Genomic DNA, 24683 nt, shown 5'->3' with positions numbered 1-24683 from the left:
AAGACCTTCCTATAAAGTACATTTTTAAGATCTTCACGGTGTTTTCTTCCCCCAAAGGTGAAGGCTGAATATTTGTCTTGAAGAACGTTAATGATCAGGAATGAAAGGGAAAAAGGTGCCCCTACAGAACCCAACCCAATTTCTTCATTTGCAGCTTTTAACCCCATCCATAGCCATATCAGGCCATGTTACCAAGCCTGCACTTTGTATTAATTAAACAAGAAACAAGTCTTCATCTTTCTTTCCCCAGCCACAAGCACAGGGTTTGCAACATAAACCAAAGTCTTCACAAATGTTTGTTAAGTGAATGAATGACCCCAGGAAATGACAGGATGGATATCAATTTATTTTCAGTAGCTCCATCCAAAGTTTCGGAGATATGCTGCACAAAGAAAGCAAAAGGCTGTGTATACCCCCCACTTGCCTCCTGTTCTAGCAAGCAGTGTGGCCAGGCATAGTTGAAGAGAGCTGGTACTTTGGAATCAGACACTACTTAGCCACTAACCATAGGCCTCTGGGCAACTTATTTTCCTATCCTAAGCTTTATTTTCCCCATCTGCAGAATAGGTGTTAAAAAAAGAACTTCCTCTGGAGGGTAAGAAAAGTCCATGAAAAGTGTCTAGCACAGTGTTTGGCAAATAGTAAAACTTTCCAAAAAAATGACTCTTATTGTTAGCAATATTGCTATGACTAATATGACATGGAGTCATTAGAAGGGAATTTTAGAAATAGTGATTGATACAATTTGAAACTGAATCCCCAGAGTGATGTGAATGATGTAACCTTCTGGTCTCCTCTGGTCTGATAATATGCTGTTGTTCCCAGCACATATAATTGTTCTCTAATTAGAAGTAAGCCCTCCTTTTCTTCATTATTAGCAATGCAACTTGACCTGGATTTGGCAAACCAAGGTACAGCCAAAGTGGGGCCTGCCTATTTTAACCTGGTAAATGATAAGCCGGTTAAACAGATTTACAGTGCTGTGCCCATTTCCTCATAGATTTCAACTCAGTTCAGTACAGCATAAACACCACTCCTCCTGAGCAGGCAGAGGGGAGATGAGGCCCCAGACCCAAGCCCATCCCACAGAGGCCACAGCCCTCCTCTGCCAAGGGTCCATCTCCAGGAGGCTCCATCCCAGGAGAAGCTACCAAACACCAGCTGCTAAAATTTAACCATACCTACTAGAAACCAGGCCCTCTCATGTACTTCTCAAAATGACTATAATTTACAGGTTAAAAAATTGAGACATAAAATAAGGAAAATGAAATTTACTGCCAGTTAGTAACCTATTGGACTCAACAAGGACACTCAGGGTCTCTGAGGCTCTGTATCCCTCAACTTCTCCAGGTCTCAAATTTCTCATCCCTTGGTGGGGGTAGTAGATGTGCTGTTCCACTCTGGCAATATGGTCTATGATCCATGTCAAGAGGTCTGAGCTGTCCGTCTCCATCCCTCTGCTGACACTGGGTTCTCTGTGAAAACTGCAAACCTTAGAGAATATTCTTCCTCTCCAATTTCTCCCAGCCTTCCCACCTCCAGCACTGGCAATGGGAGCATGTCAGCCATTACCATTACTGAAAGAGTCCATTTTAGCACAACTCAAATTCAGGGAACACAATGGCCAAATAACTTGCCCCTCAATTGAGACGTAAGGGAATTACTGTTTCCTTTTCTCTAACCTGCTAACACAGAGAAAGCCAAACCTCTAAAAACAAATTGATTGATGATATAATTTAATATCTTCATAAGATTTCTAGTGGCAGAATCAATCTGCTGCTAACACCACTGTCCAAGGCAGAGAAAAAGAAAAATTGCACCAGTTGCTTTTCTTTTATTGCACTTCCGGGTGCTCTAAGAAAAAAACTCTCTCCAGAAAATCAATAAGGCAGATTGTGCCCAGCAGTCCCCCATTACAGAATTAAATCCATATGCCAACACAAAACAATGAAGAGACCCAACTAGCAAGGGATCCATTTGCTTTGTTTGACTTTGGCTGCCAGGGAATGAGACCACAAGACTGGATGTAATTTAATGCAAACCTTGGCCTATCCTGGTCATGCATATGACTGACCCTCAGGGCACGACCATCAATTTTCTATTAAAGATCAGAGATTTGACATATCAAAGTCAACATCTAGCTGAATAACTGCAGTAACTTGATAATAATTCTTTTGTGGATTTCACAGTGGCTTTTCAGTAAAGTATCAGAAAGGTAGCCGATTTCAATCCTGACCCGGCAAGATCTGAATATGAAATAAAGGATTTCAGCTTGATCTCCCCATGATGTGAGGATGAATGTTCTGGTAAATGTTAACTTAGTGCTCTGAATAGCTCAGTAATAGATGGGTTTAGGCAGTAATAGGTTTAAAATGTCAACTTATTGAATAATAATTTCATGTTGTACAAATACTATGTGTAAGAAGGGATTTGTTTTGCAAATTTTGAAATAAATGAATGGATTTATAGTGTCCTTGACTGTTTCATTGTTCTGGTCAGAATCTTACAGATGAATCAAAATTAGTTTGTGCTTCCTCTGGTCTTGTTGTTTTCCTGCATTGTCTCTATGTATTTTTCATAATTACTGGGCCTCTCTGAATTCCGGTCCTTAATTGAGCTCTTCGCTACTTTGGTCCCCAAAGCCAGGCTGATAGCATTATTTTCTAGTAAAAATAAAAACTCAATTATCCTTTCCTATAAAATGTTTCATGACACCAGTAGCATAAAAACCTTTCACCAACCCAGCTGTAAAATGCTCAACTGTTCAAAAAATAAGAACGAGAAAAAAAAATTCTCTTTCCATAACTGAACTCAGCCCTTCAGTCCAATTATAAGCTGACAGCTCTATAAATCCTGGTGGAACACAAGTGTGGGTAAAACCGAATTGTGATTGGGACACTGAGGGCCTGGGACAAACACCTCCACGACAGGCTGTGGAAAAGATCCCCAGATTGTGCAACCAAACCCCTCCCCCACACAGCACACTTCCAACCATCCTGTGTGGAGTAAATACATTTGCTTAGGGAAATGGGAGATGCCAACAAGCCCTGCAGATGAGCTCTCTGAAGTCTTCAGTCTAGTTATTCAGTCCCTGAGCTCTCCTCTGCTTTCCAAAAGACATAGGAGAAATCAAAAGAGCCCACACTTGATCATCAGCATGGCAGTCTGAGTAGTTTTGGGTTTAATGAATGAAGGATGTCATATCCACAAACCAAAACTCCTTTCGTTGATTTATAGATGCTCATACCTGGGTAATATCTTCACAAAATTGTCCTGGCCAGATCTGCTCAACCATTGAGTTCCATAATTGAGTACATCTCTCTCTGCACTGTAACAATAGTGAGGCCATATCCTGGTCTGGGTTCCTGCAGAAGCAGACCTAAAACAAGCATGTGGTACTAGTAGTATATTTGGAAGAAGAAGAAAACATCAATAAGAGAGTAACACAGAGGGGGAAAAAAAAAAGGCATCCAGTAAAGGTGCATTTATCAAGCTAATTATCACCTCTGGTATGTGGAACTTAATCCCACTGGATACCCAGATCCAGAATAGAACACAAACTTTAAGACTGCCCCCTTAAGGAGTAAGGGAGTTGAAGTATGCACACACTCTCCTAATGGTCATTGATTGAGACTGGTCCTGAGGGACATTAATTCCTTGACATTTCCAGCCTATTGTATGGGTAGGCAGAGGGCTTCAGGAGCCACAGAAAGTCCTCAGAAAAAAATGTGATGCTGGAAGTTGGAAGCCAGGCATCATACACTGAAGTGGGAAAGGAGAGATAGGAAGAGACTCACAGCCTCTGCCATAGACCTTAGGTTTCTATTAATTTTGAAACATTATAGCTAGGTTTTAAGTTATACAAGGAAAACGACTCATGTATACTGTTTACAACAAATGTAAACAGTATAGAAAAGCACAAATATTTTTTACTCAGAGCTAATCACTTTTTAGTTTCTTGTGACTCTCTATATAAAACCTGGGCATAAAAACATACATACACACACACACACACACACACACACACACACACACCTTGGTTGAACATCCTTTTACTGCCACACAAATGAAGTCATACTTGACATAATTTTCTAATGCTTTCTTGTTTTGCATAATATATCATGGACATCTGTGCATATCAATACTTCTACATATGCCTCAAACTTTTTAAAGGATACTAGTTGGAACAGATCATAATTCCTTTGGCCTATTACCACGTGTAACATTTAAGTATTTTTCCAACCTTTATGCTGTGCCAGACAATGCGGCAACATCATCTACAACACAGATATAGAACCTGCAGACAACGATGAACATTACATATATGTAAATATAGGAAGTACACACCTAATTCTACAAGTAGAAATATTCAAAGAATATGCACATTTTAAAATTTGATTAATCATGCCAAAAGTAATCTCTAAACTACACCACTCTAATTTACATTTCTACCAACAGTGCACAAGTGCACACACTTATTTTCCTGGAAATAATCACTCCTTAATTTTAGGCAAATTAATAGGTTAAAATGGTATATCATTGTTTTGTATGAGTGTGTGTGTGTGTGTGTGTGTGTATGTTATTAAGAATGAGGTTATTCAACCATATTTCTTTGTGTCTTCACATTCAACTTTCTAATCCACTGTATATTAGAAATATTTTATTATGTTTCAAATGCACTCTTTATAAGCAAATGCTTTCTCAATTTGTGTAAGAAATATTTTATTATACTTTGAATGCACTCTTTATAAGCAAATTCTTTCTCAATTTGTGTATTGTATTATATTGTTGTTTATAATTTTTTCTCTGCTCTGTAAAAGTATTCAACATCTAGGGGCTGAAGCTATAGCTCAGGGGTAGAGCACTTGCCTTGCACATGTGAAGCACTGGGTTCGATCCTCAGCACCACATAACATTAATAAATAAATAAAGATATTGTGTCCATCTACAACTAAAAAATAGTTTTTAAAAAAAGTATTCAACATTTATGTTGTAAAAATTACCAATTTTTAATGATTTCTGGAATGCTCATCCTTAGAATGCTCTCTATTCAAAAACATTAAAACCAAATTATTTTTATAGAACATTTATAATGTGATTTTTATTTTAGGTCTTCAAGTTATCTAGTCTTTAGTATAAGATATGAAGTAGAAATTTGGTTAGAATATTTTTTTTCCAAATGGTTACTCACTTGCTTCCAACCAAGTCTTTAAATAAGTATTCAATTTTTCCAATATTATTTGGAATATCTTTTTATCAATAATCAATTCCCATATGGATTTAATTCTGTCTCTGAATTACCTATTCGGTTTCAAATGTTATAGATTTGTAATACAGTTTATAATCTAGCCAGGCTTGTCTTCTCTCTTTAATCTCTTGAATTTTTCATGTTTATTCTTCCAAAAAAATTATAGTAATAATTTTTGTCCTCTCTCTTTAATCTCTTGAATTTTTCATGTTTATTCTTCCAAAAAAATGATAGTAATACTCTGGCAAGATTAAATAAAGAGCCAGATGTGGTAGCACATGCTATAATCCCAGCAATTTGGAATTCAAAGCCAGCCTCAGTAACTTAGTGAGGTCTTAAGCAACTCAGCAAGACCCTGTCTCTAAATAAAATATAAAAAAAGGGCTGGGGATGTAGCTTAGTAGTTAAGTGCTCCTAGGGTAAATTCCTGTTACTACCCCCACACACACACAAAAAAAAAAAGATTAAAATGAAGTTGGTATTTTTTTTTTAGAATTACTTGAATATTCGGGTTAATTTAGGGAGAACTGGCATGCTTACCATATTCATTTCTCCCTATTCAAGATCAATATATTTTGCCATTTATTAGTTTTGTTTTGTGTCCCTCACCAAAGTTTATTTGGTGAAATTGTAGTTTTGTACTTCAGAGGTTAAGAGTTAAGAAGAGTAATTCTCAGTTATTACAAACTAGGATCATGTTCTCCCTCAAGGAAGCTTACCTGAAGTTCTCTTCATATTTGTTTTGCATCTTACTTGTTGAATTTATTTCTAAGTAATCACATCTATATCTTAGGCAAATGGAATGTCTTATCCCATCATATTTTCTAACTTGTTGTATTTCTGTGATAGCCATTATTGATTTTTTTTAATTAATTACATACGAGCTATTTACTGGATTCTCTTGTCTCTACAGGGTATTTTCCCCCTAGTTGCTTTTCTTGGATTTTCCTGATATATAATGATATCAAGAAGAAATAATTATTTTTCCTATTACATTTGTATATTAATTCTTTTTCTTTTCTTATTGCATGGGCTAATATTTTTTAAACAATGTTAAGCAATAATAGTGATTATTGGCAACCTGTTCCTGACTTTAATAAAAATTTTTAGCATTTAGTTAATGGAAATAATGCTGGATTTTAAATTTAAACATTTTTTTATCATGTTAAGGAAGGATCCATGTATTTTTACCACAAAAAGAGTTTAATTCAGGCATAGAAGCTTAGATTTTCAAATTTTCTTTCACTATTTGCTGAGACTCCTTTCTCCTTTGACTTATTTATATGACAAATTATGTCAATAGATCACCTTATAAAAAACTAGCATTCTTAAAATGAACTCATTTAAATGTATTCTATTGTTGCTTTGGATTCCATTTGCCAAGTTCTACTTAGGAAAGTGTTTTTAATCCATTAGAAAAGTTTATGCATATTTTTATGCTAACAGATATTAGAATTACTGTTATGCTTGCAGTCTTTTCTAAAAATTAGCAAAAGGGATAATTCTTGTTTTAAAAGTCAATCTCAAACCAGTGAAGGATTTTCTGAGGCCACATGATTTCCCTTGGCATGACACCAAGAATGGATACGGGCTGAGTTTATTTTTCACATATGTATTAAACATCAACATATATGGTAAAATCATAGACTCGGAAATTTGGCTCTTAAAATCACTGTGCAAGGCAAAAAAAAAAAATCCAAATGTTATTGGATCAAATGTTGAAAGGGACTTTCTGGTCATCTTTAAATTTAAACTATGGTCCAAAGAGGAACATAATTGATAACAGATATTCATACAGCCAATGCAAAAGCAATGTACATCCTGGAAAGACCACAGGATGGAAAACTGGTACCATGACTACTCCAAGTTTATAAGAAAACACATACTATTTTAAAGGAAGATTCAGAGACTTATTGAAGTTTAAAAGCTGTTGACAGAGTCAGCAGTACTCATCACTTCCTTAATGTTCCTCTTAAGCCAAGTGAGGAAAGGCAACAAGAAAGTCCCTTTTAGAGAATGGAAATTGTCTTCCAGAATAGACAGCTGGTACATGAGATTTCAGCCAAGATGCTGAACCGCAAAGACTCTCTAGTGCCCCTGAGTCAGAGCTGTGTCTGGGACAATTCTTTGGGGATGTTGGCAAGGCCCTAAGGTGCTGGCATTATGTGTAAACATGAAGGCTTGTGTAGACAAAAGTGACAAGAGTAGTTTTGATTTGCATTTCTCTAATAGCTAGAGATGTTGAACATTTTCTCATATATTTGTTGATTGATTGTATATCACCTTCTGAGAATTATTTGTTCAGTTTCTTGGCCCAGTTATGGATTGGGGTATTTGTTTTTATGGTGTTTAGCTTTTTAAGTTCTTTATATACCCTAGAGATTAGTGCCCTATCTGTTGTGAAAGTGGTAAAAATTTGCTCCCAAGATGTAGGTTCTCTATTCACTTCATTGATTGTTTCTTTTGCTGAGAAGAAGCTTTTTAGTTTGAATCCATGCCATTTATTAATTCTTGATTTTAATTCTTGCACTATAGGAGTCTCATTAAGGAAGTAGGGACCTAATTCGATATGATGAAGATTTGGGCCTACTTTTTCTTCTACTAGATTCAGGGTCTCTGGTTTAATTCCTAGGTCCTTGATCTAGTTTGAGTTCAGTTTTGTTCATGGTGAAAGATAGGGGTTTAATTTCATTTTTGCTGTATATGGATTTCCAGTTTTCCCAGCACAATTTGTTGAAGAGGCTATGTTGTAGGAAAAATACATATCTTTAACAGGAGAATCACAGCCAGAACATCAATATGCTCACAACACAAGAGGCTCAGGGAAACTGGGTCTGGGTGAGAGGAGGGAGGATAGATAACGGTCTCCCTGCTGATTCAGGACAAGGAGCCCATTAAATGCATTGGTGACTGGCATCATTTCCTTGCCCTTGTCAAATCTTTCTTTCTCCTCTTTCCCTCTATTTCTTCTTGTGACTCCACCCAACTACATACATCTAGATAGGTATGACTTCACTATGTGAAGACCCAAAGATTAGTAAGACATATTTCTTAAGGAGAAGAACACATATGTAACAGGTCCCTTAGCAAAAAGTAAGATCTTGTGGAGGCATAAGAGATGTAGTTGTCTTCACACTGAAGATGATAGGAGACTTCCCAAGAAAAGTGAAATGGCCTAACCCAGGCCCACCATCCTAAACAGGTAATGCCAGCATCTCAGAGAAACATCTCTTCCAAGTTGCACTTGGAAACACTTCTTAAAATTGACAACAGCAAAAATAATATATTTGATTTACAAATACTTGACAGCAGTTTCTTAAGCTCATTCAAGGATTCAGATGAGAAAATTTTTTAAAAAGATTGAGTCTTTACAAAAATATTCAAGTTGACAATTTTGGAACCTAGACTAGACCCATGTAGTCTGATATCTGTTATGATATTCCACACTTTATACCCTCTGAAACAAATAGCCATTGGTAAAACTTTGAAAACTCATTGCTCCTAGAATATTGTATGGGCACTAAAACAGGTATGACATACTATCAATAGGTTTCTGAAAAGATATGCAAAATATCAAGTATCGTAGGGGCCAGGGACGTAAGCCAGTGGTGGAGCACTTGCTTGGTATGTGTGAGGCCCTGAGTTTGATTCCCAGCACCACAAAAACAAACTAACAACAAAAGAAATTTAATCCCATAAATGGATAGTAACAGAAGCATAAGACTGCAGTCTATGGAAATTATGGATTTTTATTTATATCTTCATTTTGACCACTATGAACCAAGATGAGATGTATATCATAATTCCTTTGTTCTCATGGGCAGATGTTCCTCCAATCACCCCCGGTCTGACTTTAATCTAAACTAGATCAGCCTGAGAGCAGAATTTCAGCACAAGCCTAGTTAGTAGCCCCTTGGATATAATGTAGAGGGTAGTGAAGACAGACAACCTTTTGCTTCCCAGCTGGTCACCAGTACAAAAAGGATCAAAAAACAGATCTTCGTATTCTCCATCCATTTTTCTACTCATTATACCTAAGTTCAAACTCCTCGGTAAGAATCCCCATTGATTGACCTCAATTGTCTTTTCTGACTGACAAATTAATAATAAGTTGTAATGTTTGGCTTTCATACCATGTGTCATTCTCTTCTAACTACCTATATTTTTTCCTCCTTATTGTATATAACTGTCTGATATAACTAGCTGATCTTTAAAACTCAATTCAAATGACAGCTTTGCGGGGGAGGCTGGGGTACCAGGGATTGAACCCAGGGGCACTTAACCACTGAGTCCCATCCCCAGACCTTTTTATGTTTTATTTTGAAACAGGGTCTAAGTTGCTGAGCATGGCTTTGAATTTGTGATCCTCCTGCCTTAGCTTCCTGAGTTGTTGGAATTATAGGAGTGCACCACTGAACCTAGCTCAGTTTTTTAACGAATCTTTTTCAGTAGATTCTAGGAGGTGCCTTTTTTCTACTATACTCTGGCATTTTTTACTTCTTTCAAAGGTTCTACCACATTTTGCCTTTGTGTCATAATTGAGTGTCAGGAGATTGTAAACTCCTTGAAGTCCTTGTCTTTACCCCAGTACTGGGGACAAAGCCTTCCACAAACAGTTTTAGTCTCAGGAATACATTGCAACAGAATAGAGTAGGCTATTTTGAAATTAAAAAGAAAAAGAAACTCATTTATTTTAACCAACAAAAGTTCATCAGAATCTCACACTAAATGTCCAGTGGAGGTTAGGAGAAATAGGGGGAACCACCATAATCTCTCAGGAACCAGACCAATAGAGTTTCTATCTTAATACGAGCTTCTGTGATCCCTCCAGCAAAGGATAGGAATATGGAGATTGAACACTGCTTTCCACCCAGAGGTAACCATGACACTTCCTGTCATATATCATTGTCCAAACAAGTCATGTAGCCATGCTTACTTTTAGAGCAGAATAAAAAAGTGTGATCCTACAGTGCAGTTGAAAGAAGGAAAATGAGAATGATGAACATCTTAATTTGTGTTCATCACCATATACGCCATGCCATATCCCACCATGGACATTGATCCATTTGTCACCTCTGCTCAGGACATCCTGCCCACATTATTTCTTCATTTGAATAGCTTCCTCTCAGTTGGAGCTCCTCTTTCCCACTTACAGCTCCTCTAAAGCTAGGTCTACTGTAGCCTATAGTCACCACCACCAGCAAATCTGCATAAAGTTCTCCTCAATATGTCCCACTTAATCTCCTAGCCATAAGAGATCATGGTCACACTGAAATGCAGTTTGGCTTTTTACTTGACTCTTTCCCAGTGGACCAGGGATTGGAAAACTATAGCTCATGTGCTAAATCCAGACTGATACCAAGTTTTGGTAAATAAAAGTTTTCTTGGAATATAGATATGATCATTCACTTACACATTGTTACTGGTTCTTTTAAGGTACAACAGAATCCATTAATTGTAACAGAGGCTCTCTGGACCCCAAAGGGGTCCATATTTACTACTAATCCTTTAAGAAAAAGTTTGTTAACCCCATAAACTCCTTGAGAATGAGAGTTATATTCTTGGTATCTTCTGTACCTCAGCACATAGCAGAGTAATTGGTTCATATTTGGCATTCAATAAATGTATGTTAAATAAACGAAAACACATGAGTGTTTATCAGATTAAAATTATCTTCAAGAAAAATTGGGGAAAAAAACAGAGAACAGAGAACATTCGAACTTCTAACTTTGGCAAGACAAACTCTTTCAGATTTCGTGTTCCGGCTACAGATACTGTCACTTTCATAAAAATGAGTAAACACTGGAAATCAACATTAATCTCCTAAATGTCACAGCAACAAGAATTTTCCATAGCCTAGTTAGAACAAACTAAGCAGCTGTGACACTTATGCAATGTTTAAAAACTACAAAATTACTAAATCCACATCCATTTACTCTGTAGAATATTTCATTCTCTTTGATTAACAAATCTGACTTAAATGAGGTGCGGACCCTTTGACACAGTATTGTACAACCTTCATAAGTACCACAACTGGTACAGACTGGTTACAAACTGCCCCCAAGCTGGGTATACACACTCAGAACTTCCAGAAGAAAAATACACAAGATCAAGGCCCTGGTGATTTTACAGCATCGGGAAAAAAATAGTCCTAAAATACAGGCAAACCTGGGAAGTACAGCATCCCAACTTGTTTATAACAGCAATTTCTGCTAGCACAGATCCACAATTTATTTGCAAACAGATTAATTAATGTTTCAGCAGCTGTTTGCAGCCAGTCTGTGATCTCATGGAGCACAGATGACACTTTTTCTTCTTCTATTCCATAGGGGCAGTTTCAGCAATGCTCAGATTAGGTTTTTATTCTATTAGCCCACATGATAAAATAAGTCGAGTCCTGAAGCAGCCAAGATGGCTTTACAAGATCCCCAGGCCACCAATTCTCTGGTGATTCCCCCATGCCACCTTTCTTGGGCTTCCTTTTAATTATGGCCCCAAAATGCCAGTTTACAAACAGATCTGCAAGATGAAAACCTGACGTTTTAAAAATTGTTTTTCCCTTCTACTTTTAGGTCCCTCCGGGTTGGTATTCAGCAATGTGTACCACTGGGTGCAATAAAAGCAAATGCTTGAATATTTTTCAGTAACCTGACAGAGAATAAACAAATGGAAGAACAAATGCTAAAGAGCCTGCAAGTAATGCACCGAATAAGCTGGGTAGATCGCTCCTGACAAAGCGAGGCAGCTCTTCTGATTGTATTTCTCTCCTTGAAGGAAAAAGAAACAGAAGACAAGACAAAATCCCCAAAGCCTCACTAGGCTAAATTTCCTTACTCTTCTTTGAACAGACTACACAGATTTTGTTGACTAATTGAGATCAATCCCAGTTGTAAATCGCCTAGCTATCCTACAGCTTTAATTAAGCTACCAGAGGGAGCTGTTTATCAATTAACACTTGTTACAAATTATTAGTAATTATATGGACTTTGTGTATATTCTATAGCCTACAAGACCAAAACTGCATTTCCCAGTTGTTAGGGAAGCAAATTGAATAGTTAATGGGCTATTTGGATGAAGGCTCCAGTCATCACCGTAATTACAGAATTCCTTCTTTGGCAGCAAGATTTAAGGTAGGTTCCAGCACTAGCAGCAGTCATAGAATAAACATCATAAACAATAAGAGCTGCTTTCACCAGTGCTTAGCCAGACCATATTAACTGGTGGGCTTTCTAATATGGACTTCAGGTCTGTATTTACTTTTTGTGTAATAAACATAATGAAAATGGGAATATTAGGGGCAAGTTGATAATGTATTCAAGCATTAAAGCTACCTCTTGCGGTATGCACTACGTTCTGTGATAATTTTAATTGGCTTAATTGAGATGCACAAACCTGATTAATGTTTAATTCCTTTATATTAAAAAAAAGAGTCAAGTAGTTCGACATTTCTTCAATTATGTTAGATCTTTCTAGACTTCAAAGGAATGTTACATTAGACAGCTAGATACGGGGCGAGCTGATTAAAGAATAAAGACTGCTCATTATAATCTAAGAGTACAAAATTGGTTTGTGTAGCCTTTGAAAGTCAAAATTATGAGCTAAAACTTGAGCTACAGTAATTAACCCAATTTATAGTCATTTTTGCTTATCTATTTGCTTATGATTAGTAATTTAAAACGATCCATGGGATTGATTTACAGATCTAAAGCCCATTCTGGGACCCAAAATGTTTTGTCCGTGATTTTTTTTAAATACTGGGGGAATGTATTTAGTAGTATTAGTAAAAATCTGTCAATCAGTGAAAAACGTGAGTATAAAAATGATTTGATAGTCAATTACATTTTCTAAACACACTGAATACTAAAATATCTGTATAATGTAATCTATTTGGGAAAAAAATTAGCTTAACTTAAATTTTCTGTGGGTTTGTAGAAAAATGAAATTGATGAAAAGTAAAATCTTGAAGTGATCAATTTATTACCCGGAATAAATAAGATTTTATTAAAAGGTATACAGATGGAGGGGCTGGGGTTGTGGCTCAGTGGTAGAGCGCTTGCCTGGTACTTATGAGGCACTGGGTTTGATCCTCAGCACCACATGAAAACAAATACACAAAATAAAGGTATTATGTCCATCTATAATTTAAAAATCTAAAAATATTTTTAAAAAAGGAATACAGGTGGGAATGTAAGATGTAGAGGAAGCATTTAACATTTACTTATGTGGGAGTCACCCCTCTCACTTATACTCACATGCCAAAGTGTTCAAAATTCACTTCGGGGGCAGGATCATGGCAGACTTTGGTGGAGGATGGGTCAGGAACCAGGAGGGAATGAGGGCACACTAGAGATATAACTACCAGGAATAAATACTCAAACTAATTAGCACATCTGATAATTTTTAAACATCTCCAAGATCTCATTGATAGAGGAATATGAAAATCATACATTTGATGAGGGACACATAAAAAGCTGAACAGACAAAATAGGGCAGAGAGATGGGCTTGGGTTATGGCTCAGAGGTAGAGCACTTGCCTCGTACATGTGAGGCACTGGGTTTGATCCTCAGCACCACATGAAAATAAACAAAATAAAGATAATGTATCCATGTATAACTAAAAAAATATTTAAAAAAAAAAAAACAGGACAGAGAGAAAGCTCCGTTAGGACCTCATCCAGCAGAGTCTAGGGCTCAGAGCTAATCATGTTTTCTGGGGCCTTTATAATAGTATGACTCTAGGCCATTTATCATATGAGTGAATGTATGTGTAACAGCATTTCTCAGAGTAAATTTAATGGAACATAAAGTCATCTAGATGCTCCATAAAAATGGGATTCCATGGATAAGAAACTTTGGGAAACTTTATACCATATGCTCTTTTTGAAGAGTCATAAAAACCATTAGCATATTAAATATTCTACATATTTCATTTAAAAATAATCCTTTCATTGAATACCAACATATTAGCCAACAATCTCAGACTATACTAGTATAATAATATAAATATAAATACAACACTGGTTCTTGTTTTTCCTAGAGCATTGTTGATTACATTGGTCCAAATAAATGAACTTTTCCAATTTTACCTGACTCATTGGAGGAATAAGTTCGCATGCCCTAGCAGAGACATGGACTTAGCTTCATAATTTTCTGCAGGTAGCATTGAAATGCAGTAAGGCTTTCCTTCTATTGTTTCTGCCCACTTGCATTGGTCTATATTTGGTGGTTGTTGTTGTTGTTGTTTTTTGGGGGGGGTTGTTTGTTTGGTTGGTTGGTTGGTTTTGTTTTGTGCATGTATAGCACATGTGTTAGAGTTTTCAATTTTAAAGAGATGAAGGAAATATGTGCCAAAATTGGGGAGAAAACAATGATCCATTTTAAAATTGATGAGAATATGAGACATAGAATTTTTTAAACTACTACCCAAACACAAAGTAAAAAATTATATCCCATTGCCTTAATTATGTATAGATATGTACATATGAATGTATGCAGGTGTTTATGTGTTCTTTAGCTGCATTTGCTAAGAAAGATATCTTGTTACTGATGAGCACACCTAACATTCAGATATTGACTTCTAAATGCCATTCTTCAACAGAGGGAATTATGATTCCAAGATGAAAAGACTGGTTCCAGGGCTGTGGTGGGATACATACAAGATGATTCTAGAACATCTTACTATACCAGAGAAGAAGGAAGTATTCAAAGACTGATGGGAACATGTCAGACATAAACCAATTTCAAAGAACTCCCCACTAGAAAAATCTGGGTCATTCTGAGTATGAATTATAGTAACAAATTACAACTCATAGAACATGATAAAATTCTGTGAACCATACAGTTAGAAAGAAAAGGAAAGAAAGAAGAGAGGAGGGAAGGAGGGAGGGAGGGAAGAAAAAAGGGAGAGAGGAAGGAAATCTAGCTTTTCCTTAAAGTAAAATGCCAGCTGATAAATCAAAAGCAATCATGAAATTCAAAATCACCATTTGACAATCACCACAGTAATTACTGTTTAAGACAAAAATCATTATGGATATATACCTTGGTGAGAAATAAGATATTTGCATTTGTCTCCAAATATCTGACCATGAAATATGTATTAATTACCAAAGGTGACTTTCTAGTGGAGAAATATACCATGCACCATGTTGCCCAAGTGATCAAAGCCAACATGACCATTAAGGAGACATATTGACATCATATGCCTCCTGATGTGAGGAACTGAGTGGGACACAACATCACTTCTGTGATTTCTCTGCCAAAATGTACAGTCTGAATCTAATCAAGAGGAAATATTAGACAAATGCAAACTGAGGGACTTTCTAAAAAATGACTAGCCTCTATTCTTCAAAGATATCAAGGTCATGACAGACAAAGAAAAACTAAGGGACTGTCCCAGATTAAAGAAGACTAAAAGACATAACAACTAAATGTAACAATTAAATGTAATCCAGAGACATCATAGATTGTATCTTAAACAGGAAATTCTTTTCCTTTTGTGCTAAAGAACATTCAGAATAATTGGAAAAATTCAAGTAAGGTTTATAACTAATAATTAACACAGGGGCTGGGATTGTGACTCAGGGGTAGAGTGCTTGTCTAGCATGTGTGAGGCCCTGGGTTCAATTCTCAGCACCACAGATAAATAAATAAAATAAAGGTTTATTGAACCTTTATTTAAAAATTTTTTAATTTAAAAAAAATTTTAATTTAAATTTTTTTAAAAATTAACACAGTATCCAATCTGGGGATGTAGCTCAGTAGAGGGTTCACCTAGCATAGACAAGGCTCTGGGTTCAATCCATTCAGGCACACACACACCAAAAAAAATAAAAAACAAAAAACACTGTATCCATATTAATTTCCTGATTATGATAGTTACACTTACTGTAGTTATGGAAGACAGAGTCATTGTTTTTAGGAAATATACACTGAATACAGGGATAAAGTTGTGTGCCTGTGACTTATTATTAAATGACTCAGAAGAAATACATTTTTATATGTGCATATATGTATGTGGAAAGAGAATATTAAGGCATATATAGTAAAAAGTTAACATTTGAAGAATCTAGAGGAAAGGCATAAGGATGTACTATTTTTACAATTTTCTGTAAATCTGAAATTACTTAAAAATTAAAAAGAAAAGAGAGGTGCTGGGGTCATAGTGTCATGGTGAGCCACCTCAGAAAACACGCTATGTCCAAATTCAAACAAAAGAGAGCTTTATTTACTTGGCCAGAGATTGTCACCCACCCATAGAGATTGATGCTCTGTGAGATAACAGCAATTTCCTGGCCTGTGTCTTGGGAATTTAAGGATGAAAAACACAACTCAGTGGCTTGTTTAGTGTCATGTAAGCTAGCCAATCACAGAAGTTAAAATAGTAATTAGCAGGACCGAAACAGAACTGGAATTTTCCAGTTAGCAAGCAAGCAAGTTACAGAAGCTAAAAAAAGCAGTTAGCTTAACCATATCTCAGGTCCTAACGAGTGTTAGACAACTGTATCCTGAGTTTCAGCTGAGTGGGGGCGATAATCTAGACCCATAAATGTACTCAAACCCAGGGTGTAGCTGACCATGACCACCACCATATGCTGAGTTGGGTACATTCTGTGCAGAACAAAGTACAGAAAAACAATTTTTTTTTTAAAGAAGACAGCTTTTGTTTCTGTTTCTCAGAAATGGGTCATGTAGTTCCCTCTTTAAAAGAATAGACTTTTTGAGGCATTAATCCTTGATATGTACTCTCAAGATTTAAGACTTATTGTATATTTTTCCTGCATATGAAATCAATCTTTGTCTCTCTCTGAGAGAGGAGCAGTAACAGAAAAACTAAGATGAAGTCTAGAACAGCTAAGATGGCGTCCCTATGGCCACACTTTTTGTTCTTATAGCCACAGTGACTCCATTACCACTACCCCAGTACTAGCAACTTATCTGATGCTTGTAGTTATCTCACTTACTCATCATTTTACTACTGATATCTATAAGCCTTATGTCTACATGATCAAGCTAATACAATTGTTCACAACTATATTGACTTAACCTTGTGTATACCTATAAAAAGCTATCAACTTATATTTATCTGTAACTATACTGGCATACTGACTTATCACTTTTTACTGTTCCATATCTTTTTCCTATGGCTTAAATCCTATGTCTTATAGTTACATGATTTTATTACTATTACTTACGCTTACTCCTGATGAACTTATCTATAAACTTATGTCTTACTGTTGCTTATCTATGTTATCTTATCTTATTCCCATAATCTATAACTTATATCTATGACTTATTGATTACATTGATCAGTTCACACCAAACAATAGCACAGGGGTGGAGCACTTGCCTAGCATGTGTAAGGCACTGGGTTCAATTCTCAACACCACATATAAATAAAGATTCATTGACAGCTAAAAATAAATATTTTTTAAAAAAAGACAGATAAAGTGTATGGGCTGGGAAGAAAATACACTGGGAAGAAGCCCTGAGATGTGTGTGCTTACTTAGCAAAACACAGACAGGGCTTTTCAGTTACATTCTCCTGTTATGTGTTGCTAACTATTTACTTGAAGGCAGTCAAACTGCATGGTTTCTCAAGCCATATTCCTCTTGATCCTCCCACATATGCTCCTGCCAAAGCCCAGGTCTGAGAGCTGCTCACAAGACCTGAACCCTAGAAACAACTCCATACCTTCTTCAAAGAGGAGTTGCTTAGAGGTCTGTACAGTACACCATGTGACAGCAGCAGCACATTGCAAACCCCAGGTGCTACCACTGGGAGACAGTAAATAGAGTTATTCAAAATTGCAAGTAATCATAGATCAAAGATTTCAGTATCACTGCTAGAGAGAAGAAGGGGAAAAGTCTTTGAGTCTTTTAGTCTTTTAGAACAAAACACTCTCCCTTACAAAAACCCATCATATTTTATAATGTGCCCTATCACAGCAATCACAGGTTGGGGCAGGAAAATGGCCACAAAGAAAACAAGATGGCAGCTATATGGACTGACTAAGAAAATGAATGAAAAAAAGAAAGAAAGAGAGAGAGAAAAAAAGTTTTGACACTGGGATCCCTGAAACAAGCACTACAGAACAAATTATAAAGAGAGAGTACAGACTTTGGGAATTGAACAATCCTCAGCCCCTCCTTTTCCATCTGTGTCTTCAGACACATATATAAATAAAACATATATAAAAATAAAAATTATTTATATATATATAAATAATTTTATTTTACATGTAATTTATAAAAAGAGATGCATTTCATCTAATTTTGTTTTATTTTGAAATAATTTCAGATTTAAAGAAAAATTGCAAAAATAGCATTCAGATAGAGTATATATGTGTATGTTATACACACATAGATATGTTCACTGAGAATAAAGACTTTTTGAGGCATTAATCCTTGATATGTACTCTCAAGATTTAAGACTTATTGTATATTTTTCTGCATATGAAATCAATCTCTCTCTCTCTGAAAATTTTACTAAACAAAGGGCAAGGTGTTGCTTATGAAAAAAAGTAGATATTCCCTGAATTGAAAAAATAATTTAATAAAATAATTTAAAAAATAATGATTTTGTGGGTTTTTGGTTTGGTTTGGGTTTGGTTTGGATTTCTTAAAAGGCCTCAAGGAAAATGCAACAGAGATTAAAAGGCGGAAAGTCCAGGTCAAATTAGATTTCCTTAGGTGGCATGGATGGGCCTAGAGCCCATCTGAAAGAAGAAAGTCATTCCTAAAACGTGGTTCCTCACTCTGTTCTGCTGCTAGGCTATTGTAAGACCTTGATCAAGTCTGGGCTTCAATTTCTCTGCCTGCTAAGTGGAGAGAGCTGTGTATAAAGGGCAAAGAGAGAGAAAGGGAGATCAGTTTGAGGTCTAAAGCGATAACCCGGGCTATGACTAATAGCTTGAGTCAGGATGGTGACCCAATGTCAAATGAGGGAGTTGAAATAAACAGTCCACTGAGAGCCTATGAATTCATCTGAAGGACCTTCTAACCAACTCAAGCTGAGAGGAAAAATCAAGAATGTGCCCTTGTCACTTAAGGCTGTTATTTTCAATCTGACTCCTCCACCCAACATCAGACAATAATATTTATTGAATACATGCCTAACCCTAACCCTAACCCTAACCCTAACCCATGCTCAGTGCTCAGACCTGAACAGTTATATAAGAAGCTGTATCACTGCACTCAGAAGCTCATGGCCTTGTGGAATGTAGAGACAAGCAAATCAGCAATTGCAGCACAGTGCAGCCAGAGTGGGGAGTTCAGGAGCTAATGGATCACAAATAAGGTTCAGGTTATTCAATCATAGCAGGATCAGAGAACTTGTGGGAAGAAGTGACATTTAAGCTGAGATCCAAAGAACAAAAATGATTACTCAGTTAAAAAAAAAAAAAAACAGGCAGTGGGGAGAAGGTGAGCAGAGAGAATAGCAGGTATGGAGGCTGAGAAACAAGAGATGGTAACTGGAGGAGCTGATGCTGGTCTAGAGTAGAGCAGAGTAAGCAAGGAATGGTAGGTAGTCAGGGGCCTTATAGCCCCTGTTAAGAACTTTGGTCTATAGCCTAAAGGCAAAAGGAGAACCTGAAAAGTTTTAGCAGAAGAGTAACAGCTATTCATCCATTTAAACAAATAATTACTGAGCATTTACTACATGCCAAGGACTGTTCTAAATGCTGGAGAAATAACAACTAACTATGATGAGATACACACACCCACACACTCACATACATATATATGCACAGTTGGTCTGGCTACTGGTCTACTGAGTGGAGAACTGGATATAGAGATGCAAGAAGGGAGACGAGACCAGTGCAGAATGTATTGCTGTAATCCAGGTAAGGACTTGACCTTGGAGATGAAGGAAATATAGACGTGGTAGGCATTGGCCCCCCTAGTCAGGAGTTTCACTGCTGTGCCTGAAATAAGAAAAAAAAAATTGGTGATGAGTAGCATTTAGCATGCTACTCACTTCTTCTTTGAGGAGGCCAGACTCTTGAAAGACTTCTAGTAAAGCATTAAATTATTGCTTTGACATCAAGTATTTCATCAAGTACTTATATTTTATACTTGATTTGCCCATACTTATCTAGACAAAGCATTATTAAAAGTACATGAAATTAGAAAGAAAATCACTCTGCCAGCTGACCCTGCTCCATCCATGAACAAAAGTAAATATGACTCAGAAAATATGTGCTAAACATAACCTTTTTCTAAGTCACCAGAAATATTGTTGGCAGCTGCTGGTGACAACTTATTTCATTACATCCTAATGATGTAAACGGCTCCCTCAGGATGATTTAGCTTGCTGCAGACAAAATGCTTATTGCTTCTTTACTCATGTAGAACACAAATGATTGCTGTGAAACTCAAACCTGATATGCAGGATTGTAAGCTAACCTCACAGACCAGCAGCCTCTATGAAAATAAAGTTGGTTTAACAGAAACACACATCACTGCCCAAATTGCTGCCATGTTGTATTCTACATGTGCAGCCCATAAATCCAGGTTTCATTATAAAGCCTGGAATTCAGGAGCCAAGGGAATTTCTTGGCATAGTTCCAACCTTTCTCCAGCCAGAGCTTAGTCATCAATAGACTCCAGCTAAAGCCACCATGACTAACTAGTGGGAGGCAAGCCTGCATGAAAACCACATTCCACCTCCAGCTGGGGTCAGTGGCTTTAAAGTAGTGGTTTTTATATCTGCCAGGTACCAGGTATTTCTGAATTTTCTGGGGTGGTCATCAGAGATATGACAAAAATTAATTACTCAGTTAAAAGAAATCAGGCAGTGGGGAGAAGATATTGATGGACCTCCTAAGACCCAAATATGCACCTCCGGGAGGGCGACCAGGGAATCTGTCAATTTAACAATCCCTCAGGGGAACGCCAAGTTTGCCAACTTCTTTCAGGGGTAACCTGAGTGGGAAAAGGCACAAAAAGTTCATCACACAACTCACAGAAACAAATGCAGCTTGCTGGTGGGCACTGACCAGAGCACCATGCTCACATACACTTATCACCTCCAGGTGCAATGCTGGCCCTGCTCTCCTGATGTCCTCTTCTTTTGGTTTCATCTGCAAGACCTTGGGTAAGTTACTTAGCCTTTCTGAGTCTTGATTTCCTGCCGCAGCCCGGCTGGTTGGGCAAAATAACCCGGCGGGGGGGGGGGGGGGGGGGGGACGAGCAACTTGTGTACATTGATACAGCAGGAGTGAGAGCCGTTTATTGTAGGACTGGAGGGGTATATATACATTCCACACAGCTTATCTTAATTAACATAAACTAGATACAGCAGTCAACCAATAAGGAATCTCCACACTTTATGGCTCACTGGTGTTACTTCACAAACCACTCCCTCTGCAAAATGCCAGGCACCATCTTGACTTGTTAACAGACTCTAACAGTTTCCTCAACTGAAGAATAGGGATAGTATCACAATTGACTAGGTTGTAATAAGAATTAAATAAGTTATAGATTTAAGTACAAGATGTATACCATGCAATCAATAACAATTATAACAATCAATAACAGTTACCTTTCTAAAATTTTTTCTGGCTATACTCAGGTCTAACTCCTCTTTTCCCTTGGGAAACTCTACCTTTGTTTTTCTCTCTAAACAAATATATATTTCCTTCTGACCCTTCCCCAAGTGTACGTATTCAGGTTCTGGGCTGTACTTCCAACTGGCAGGCTCCAATCCTACCCAGTCTGGCCTCCCTAGAGCTGCCCCAGGGTTATGTGAGTCTGGATTCCTCCTCAGAATGCCATTCTGCATAAGAGAACCTGAGTGGTCTGGAACTCAAGATCAGTCTGCACATGTTAACCAAACTGCCATGGGCTGGGGGCAAGTGACATTCTTTACTTGTCCCCAGGAAACAGGAACTCCTGAGTCTGTCACCTTGCCTGCACGACACAACTGTGTTTGTGATAATAACAAGTACCACTGACTTATCCCCAAAATTGGGTTAAGCTCTCTGTTAAGGCTTTCTTCAAGAGACCTAGGAGATAGTTTTTACTTTTCCCATTTTACCTTTAAGAATACTGAGCCTGGGAGAAGTTGCAGCACTTGCCCTGTACCACAAGAGGTAGCATCCAGGGTTCCCAAACATGCAGCATGATTCCAGCATCCCTCTATTTACCATCACACTAGGAACTTGGAATCATGAAGTACCAGCAGGAGTAAAATCAGAAAGTGTCTAGCAGTCCACATGGAGAACCTGCAGCCTCAAGTCAGTGTTGATCCAAATCAGACCTCCTGACCTTCAAGAGACAATGTCCTGTGAGAGCAAATCAAAAACTACCACTTAGGGGTGAGAGATCTTGGGTAAAGTTACCCAAACTCGCTAAGCCTCATTTCTCTTCACTGGTAAAATGGGGAAAATAACACTTACCTCTCATGCTTGTATATGAATATTAAATAATATAACAAATTGTACAAATGCCTTAAAGTGGTATACAAATATTAGTAATCATAAATATTCATTCATTCCACTGATACATATTCAACACTCACTGTGTTCAAGGCACTGGACATGCAAATGGGAAATAGACAATGTCCCTGCCTATCAGCATAGAGTTTAGAGTCTAGTAAAAAGGTAATTACAGAATAAGTGGTAAGTGCTAAACAGAGGGTACATTATACAATGAAGACATGTGGGGAAAACACCTAGCCCTAACTTGTGGAGCCTACAGAGGAAGGCCTCTGGGTGAAGAGGAAAACTGAGTCAAGCATTGGAATTAACCAAGGAAAGAAAGTGGGAGGAGACAACAAGAAGATAAAGGAAAGTCAAAGGTGCCCACTAGGATTTTGGTTGAATAGTAGTTCATTTTCCTGGCATAAGAAACATTGAAAAGAACACATGTTTGAAAGAAGCAATAATAAATTCTGTTTTGAATGTGATAAGCCTAAGGTGCCTGGGGATAGCCAGGCAGAGCTGTCCAATAGGCAGCTGGATAAAAGGACCTGGAGCTCAAGAGACTGATTTTGCATAAAGCTACAGATTTGGAAGTCATTATCATGTAGATAATACTTGAAAGCATAAAAGGGTTATATAGAGTAAAAAGAAAAGAGTCTAGCACAGGAAGAAAAAGATGAGGCTGCAAAAAGCTTTGGATTCTGTTCTTTCCTGCTTTCACGTGGACCTTATTCCATCTAATATCCTACCTTCTCTTACTTGCTTCTTTAACCTCTGTTTTTTCTACTTATTCTTTTCCAGAGGCATTGTAATAAACTAAGGCTCTATCATCAAAAAACTAAGTAGCTTTCGTATACTCCATAATTCTCCGCAGCTATAGTCTTGTTTACCTCCTCCCCTTCAGAGCTGAAAATGCTAACAGTCTATATTTGGAATCTCCATTTCCTCTTCACCTGCTCCTATCTTTCCCCTGAAGCACTCTCACCACAGTCCTTAGTAGACTATTTTTGCTGAGTCCAAAAGATATATCTCAGCTTTCATCTCGCCTAACTTCTCCAGGTTTTACAGATTGGAAATGTCAACTCTCCCTCTTGCTTGAAATGCACTCTTCTTTTGTCACCCTTAACTTCACACGTTCTTTATTTTACCTCCCCCCCCCCTCTATTGCTATTCCTCAGAATTCTTTTTTAGGCCATTTTGTACAAATATATCCACTCTCCTTCTTCCACCTGGTATTTTTAATCCATACCCAAGTTATTAGCCTAAGATAGACAGAACTTCAATTCTTTCATTTTGGCAGGATAGAATAATTGGATGACTATGACTGTCAGAGTTAAAAGAGTACCAGGCCCATATGATGGCACATGACTGTAAGTCAAGTGACTCAGGAGGCTGAAGCAGGAAGATCTCAAGTTTGAGGACAGCATTGGCAACTTACTGAGACCCTGTCTCAAAATTAAAGATATAAAGGGCTAGGAGTGCATCTCAGTGATAAACTGCCCCTGGATTCAATCCTTGGTATGGGGGTGAGGGGAGAACACCAGTCTGATGGCTTATTTTTCCTCTAAAAAAAATGAACTGTTTTTTTTTTCTGCTGAACTTGTGGTAGAAGATGGTAGAGTTCAAGAATATTAGGAAAGACAAAAAGGTTTTAAGTAGTCATCACAAAGGATTAGAAAGAGCATTAAGTAGAGAACAATAAAAAGAATCCTGGGAAATGTTGAGGTCCTAGATAAAGTTGGGAATGATGATTTTTAGATGTCCCCAATTTGCCTGCAATTACCTCCAGCAGTATAAATGTAAACCTGAAAGGCCACAAATGATTCAATCCACGACAGGATTTTCCAAATAAACTCTCAAAAGGACAATAAAGGAGTAAAAGAATAAAGAGTAACAACAGAGACAGGCCAGAGTGTTGATTCATGGAGGTCTACACTGAGAAAAGACAAGTTTGAAGAGGAGGCATCTGAGAGGGAAAGTCTCAGTAAGTTTGCAGGAACTGCTGTAGC

The sequence above is a fragment of the Ictidomys tridecemlineatus genome, chromosome 11, assembly GCF_052094955.1.
Source record: "Ictidomys tridecemlineatus isolate mIctTri1 chromosome 11, mIctTri1.hap1, whole genome shotgun sequence".
In the NCBI taxonomy this organism is placed as follows: Eukaryota; Metazoa; Chordata; class Mammalia; order Rodentia; family Sciuridae; genus Ictidomys; species Ictidomys tridecemlineatus.
The sequence above is the reverse complement of the archived record's forward strand: the minus strand, read 5'-3'. Positions refer to the sequence as shown.